The sequence below is a fragment of the Hyaena hyaena genome, unplaced genomic scaffold (assembly GCF_003009895.1).
Source record: "Hyaena hyaena isolate Hyena2069 unplaced genomic scaffold, ASM300989v1 scaffold_14, whole genome shotgun sequence".
Lineage (NCBI taxonomy): Eukaryota > Metazoa > Chordata > Mammalia > Carnivora > Hyaenidae > Hyaena > Hyaena hyaena.
In genome coordinates, this window is record NW_024080646.1 from 831619 (window position 1) to 837618 (window position 6000).

Below are 6000 nucleotides of genomic sequence, written 5' to 3' on the forward strand. Positions count from 1 at the left end.
AACACAACCAGGTTCTAAGAGCAATGGGAATGGAGAAATATGGCTGTTCTTGGACAACATGGAGGCTCAGCCATAGAACATCTGTGCCCACTCCCTCCACCAAAAAGCTATCAGTAGGAAGGAACATTATGGAAATTTGTCATTTTCTTCTTTTTGTTTTTCTATTTCCAGATTTCCAAAAGTGAGTATATAGTCTTTTTATAATCAGAAGTAAAGAAACAAGCAGTACTTTGGGACAGTTGTTAGGGAAACACCCTACTAGGAAGAATGGAGTAGGAACACATGGTGGTTCCTGCCCCAAATGAGCTTAGCATCTCCTTGGGACACACTAAGCCGTTTGTAAACAAGTATAAGGTTCTGCATCCAATTCCAGTGTGTGGGCTTGGGAGAGTTTCTCACACCAACAAGCAGCTCTAAAACACCAGCTGGGTGTCCAACAATTCAACCTACTTCTCACACTGTCTCCCTGGAGATGGAGTCAGATTCCCACGGGTTAAGGGATCAGCCCTCCAGGGGTGCCCCTTCCTTCAGACACCAGTCACAGGCCTAGGTGGTCACTTCTGGCCCACTGGCTATAGATTGGAGGTTCCTATGACCTCCTCTTCAGGTTCAGTCAATTTTCTAGAGCATCTCACAGAACTCAGAAGAACATTGTAGTTACTAGATCACTGGTTTATTGTAAAAGGCTATAACTCAAGAATAGCCAGATGGAAGAGACGCAGAAGGCCAGGTATTCGGGAAGGGGTGTAGAGCTCCTATGCCCTTGGGGTGCACCACTGTCCCAACACTTATACACCTTCACCATCTTGGAAGCTTTCCACACCATGTCGTGTCCTTTTGGATTTTTCTGAAGGCTTCATTATGTAGGGCTGAGTGATTAAATCACTGGCCACTGGCAATAGATTTACCGTCTAGCCTCTTTTCCCTCCCTTAAAAGGTGGGGAGGGGGGCGAAAACTCAAAGTTTCAACCTTCTAATCACATGGCGTGGTCGGCCATCCTTAGGTGAGGTCCCAAAGTCATCTCATCAACATAACAAAAGACACCTTTATTGTTCTCATGTGAAATTCCAAGATTTTTAGGAGCGCTATGCCAGAAATGGGGACAATGACCAAACACATATTATAAGTCCCACCAACACAACAAAGAAGTCATATATTCACAACATATGTGGACTACATTTTGTTTCCTAGTACCGCAAATTAGATACCAGAACAGTATACATTATGCTAAGTCTGCCAAATAGACGGTAATTTTACAAGAATTCAAGGAGAGCAAAGGATGAATAGAGCTCCCATCTACAGGCAAGAAGAAATAGGCACTGACTTTTCAAGGACTGTGAAATGCTAGTCTCCCTATTCTTAAAGAAACACCGAAAAGGGCAGCATCCAAACAAAAATGCGGTTCTTCTATGTGTCACTTTCCAAATGTCAATAGAATGCAGCTCCCTCAGTTCTAAACCGTAACAACCCTGATTTGGAAAACAGTTGAAATGGAGCCCTAACTGGATTTGCAGCACATCAAGTCCTGTACAGGACTAGAAATTAAATGTGCCAACAGGTCAGCCTTGAAACACTTTCTTGCCTTAAGGTCCTTTCGCACTTACATTTATCTTTGTCAGAGGATCTGAGTGTCTGAGAAAGAGGAAGATCAACGCATTTTTTATTCCGATAACCTGTTTCCTTGAGTCCTTGACCTGTGGTTCTCTAAAGATGGAGTTAGAGGTGGTAGGTAGAGTGCACCCGGTTTCGAGAACGTGAGCTCCAGTCCACTTGGTACACTTCTTTGAAACCATCCAGGGCCCAGATTCTATCCCCCACCCCCCCAAAAAAACACACTGCCAAAGTGTGTTGTTTCATCTCCCTGGTCCATTCATTTGGCTTCTTTGGAGGAACAGATTTCGCACAGTATCTGGACATTTGCTTTAAGCCATTTCACTCTCACTGCTGTAGAAAGACACACCCTAGTTCCTGAGTTGCCTCCAGAAAGAAATACGAATAGGATTTTTGCTTTTATGAAATGGTAACTGCGTCTGCTTTAGGTCATTTCGGCTTACCCCGGGTTTTGTAGGAATGCTCTACTTTCAGGTATTAGGGGAAACTCTACACCTTCTTTGAACGCCATGAGAATCTTTTATGCTTGTGTAACACTTGGTGATTTCCAAGGGCTTTCCCACCTAGTCTGCATAACCACTTGTAAGACAGGGGTCCCACTTTTTGTACAAATGAGAAAAAAAAAAGATTTAGAAAGATGAAACTACTTGTTCCAGGTCACATGGCTTTGAGTGGCAGAGTCTATTTTTCTTAACCTCAGTCTTCTTATTCATGCAAGTTCCTGATTAACACAGTCCTGATACTCAGGCATAGGAAGAACTAGTCAACAAAGAATCACTAGATATTTATACTGTGTTGATAAGGATTAGATTTCAGACATTTACATGGACTTTCTTTCTTTCCTTTCTCTTTCTCACTTTGCTCCCTCCTTCCTTATCTATCTGTCTCTCATTGCTTAAAAAGTACACAGCTGCAATGTTTGGAATAAAAACAAATACATTAAACTAAGTTCTGTCTTCTACCCATGCCCTCTATTGCCTTATCCATTTTTGGTTCAATTGTAACCAACATATGGGAGACATGGACACCACATTCTCAATGCCAAAACCACTTTCTACCACATAGGAGACTGTGGCAGAGTTTGAAAAATTAAATGCATTACAGTTATATTGCTGGCCACTTAAAATACCTCTCATCATTTATAAAACATGATCCCCTTTGGTTTCTCAGTAAGTATCCAAGGGAAGAGAAGACTTACTTGCTTATCCTGATTTTCCCATATCCTATTTCAAAAGTGAAATTGTTGGTGACCCTGCTCATTGAGAGACCTTCCTCCCCAAACAAAACTTGGGAGAGAAGTATGTTGAGAAGCTTCAGCACTGATATGCATCTTTGTCTGGGCAGTTGACAGCGTACATTCCTCCTGGTTGACATCACCAGCTCTGTGGATTATTTCAAAGCTTGGTCCTTGACCCTGAATATCACAGCTCTCAAGACATAACCTGTATTTCCAGCAGTATTTTCGAATGGGCTTGGCCTAGAGAACTGATCTTGAAGATTCTCTTGGAATGGCCCATTTGTTTAAAATGCATGGCCTGCCTCTCAAAGGTGTTAAGTGAGCAATTCCTATTCTCTTCCCCTTCCTTTACTCCACCAAATCAAGGGCAGACAGATGCTACTTAGCTGTCTGATCATAACAGGGACAAATTTTCCTTGTTCCACACGTTGGTGAAACACAAAGAGTTGAATTTATATATAAACTCCGTTGGACTGGCCTGAGGACCCCAGTCCCTGTGAAACAGCCTCCCTACCAGGCAGTCTCTGTGCCATCACTGGGAGAATGGATAACAGAGCGTGTGGAGTTCTAAGTTGCCCTAGAAGTAATAGATTACATGCAACATAACATAATGGGTGCAATTGAAGAAATAGTACAAAGTAAAAAAGAAAAAAGTAGGCATATGAAACAACCGTCCACATCTGACAAGGACTTGTACAACAAACAAGAAAGGGGCCTGTGGGTGATGGGGCATGAGGGGTGGGAAGGGGGTAAAAGGCACTCAATCAACTTATTAATCACTCAATCAAGAGAGAAGCAGGCCCAGACCCAGGATGATGAGCCATGAACTGAGGATCATAGCACTGGAGATCCAACTGGGAAAAGGGAGGGGGGGGCGGGGGGGGAAGAAAAAAACCTTAGGAAAAATTGTCTCCAAGACAATTAAAAGCACTAATGATCTCAATTCCTACTTCAACAGGCAGGTGCTGTAATGTTTTCCTTAGAGTCCAGGTCGTATCCTTGGAATTTCCTTTTGTTTCCATCCAACAAAAACACTTCCATGTTGAAATACGTAAATAAGCGTCCACGATCCAATCACAGTGGGATAGGAGACTGTATCGCCAACTTTTTCAGTGTTTGTGGGGACAGGGCACCACCACTGGAGAAGGCCCCCCAAAGCAGAGGCTCTCCAGACATGTCCTGTTCCAGCTTTAAAACCCAAGATGATTTTCCATTCTACTCATAATAGATCCTCATTCAAACGGTATAAATGCTCAAGGCTTATTTCTTAAATTATTTTACTCTTCTCTCTCCTCTTCCACCAACAGTCCCCTCTGCTCCCCAAAACTCCTGAGTAAAACCGATAGACTAGTGGAGTGTCCACATCGGTGGTGGGGTTCCTAGTATCCCTGACATTACCCACTTTTGCCACAGAGGTGAGGGGGGAGACGGAGATCTGAGCAGGGAGGTTTGACCCGCTGACGCAGCCCTTCCACCTGGCGGAGGCTTAAGTTCCCTCCTGTAAAGTGGCAAGATTGGTTTGAGCTGGATGGGGTGGGTTAGGAAGCTGTTTACAAAGCTTTCATAGTCTAGAGGATTTCCAGCCTCTGTAAGGTTTCCTGTTCAGGATTTATTTATTTATGATTTATGTCCCACTTCACTGCTCTATCCCTTCTTATACTGATCGCATGGAATTCATGTGGCCTATGTGATCACATCCAGAGGCTTCCTTGAGAAAATGCTGGGTTCATTTTTATACAGGAGCATACATGAAGACCCTGTGGAGGGGCAAATTTATTATTTAAAAAAGAAAAAAGTAGGGGAGTCTGACTGGCTCAGTTGGAAGAGTGTACGTACGGCTCTTGATCTTGTGGTCATGGGTGTGAGCCTCACGATGGGCATAGAGATTACTTAAATAAATAAATAAATAAATAAATCTTTCAAAATAAATAAATAAATAAAGTGAATGAATCGGTGAGCAAATTGTCCGTGAAAGCTTTAAGTTACGTTACAGCTGTGCCATTCTTGAATGGTGTATAACTGCTAAGAGAAAAGGTGTAAGTACCTATATTTAAAGCAACAAGGTAAGGGGAGTCCCCACGTTAATGAATTCACTGGTATGCTAATAGACATCCCGGTTTCTCTGGGTAGGAGCGGGATCAGCTAAAGATGGCTGTAAAATACTACCTTACGTAACTCCTTTAAAATAAATTCTAAACGCTTTGCTAGCTTTCCAGGATCAGACCCCAAAACCTCCATTCTCCCTTACCCTCTTGCTACATCTTTACAGACCCAGCCACACAGGTCTCCTCTCAGGTCCAGAACAGGCCCACCGCTCCTAGGCTCCAAGTGGTGCTCACTCTGAACCTTCCGGCTGGATTCCCCAGCCCTCTACTCTGTGCCCACCCAACTTCTCTGGTAAGGGTCATCTCAAAATCCATGCTGCCTCCCTTCACCCCTCCTTCTTCTGTGCATTCAAAATACATCATTTAGGGGCGCCTGGGTGGCTCAGTCAGTTACGCTTCCAATTTCAGCTCAGGTCATGATCTCACGGTTCGTGAGTTCGAGCCCCGCACTGGGCTCTGTGCTGGCAGCTCAGAGCCTGGAGCCTGCTTCAGATTCTGTGTCCCCCTCTCTGCCCCTCCCCCATTTGCACTCTCACTCTCAAAAATAAATAAACTTAAAAAAATTTTAATACATGATTTAATCCATTCTTCTGCTTTGTTGCATGGCCCTGGATTCTTGTACTTGTCTTCCTCTAGGAAGGAAGGAAGGTGAACTCCTAGAACAAGGAGGGATTAGGGTGATTTACATCATAGTCCCTCCAGGCCCTTTGCACAGAGTAGGAAGTCAGCAAATATTTGTTCATTCATTCAACAATGAACATACTATGTGCTGGGCACCATTCCAGATGCTGAGAATACAGCAGAAAGAGTTTCTGTTCTTATGACGTATATATTCAACTCAGGGGGTATACAATAAATAAATGCATGCCTACATGTTAACTAAACCTCTATCTGTGTATGTATACGTGTATATTTTTTCACTGTCAGGCGGTAAGTGAGTGATGACATGAAGGAAATAAAGCAGGGGAAGTGAAGAGAATGTCACATGGAGCGGGAGAGGAGGCCGCAGTGCTCTTTTACGTAGGGTATCAAGGGAAGCCTCTCTC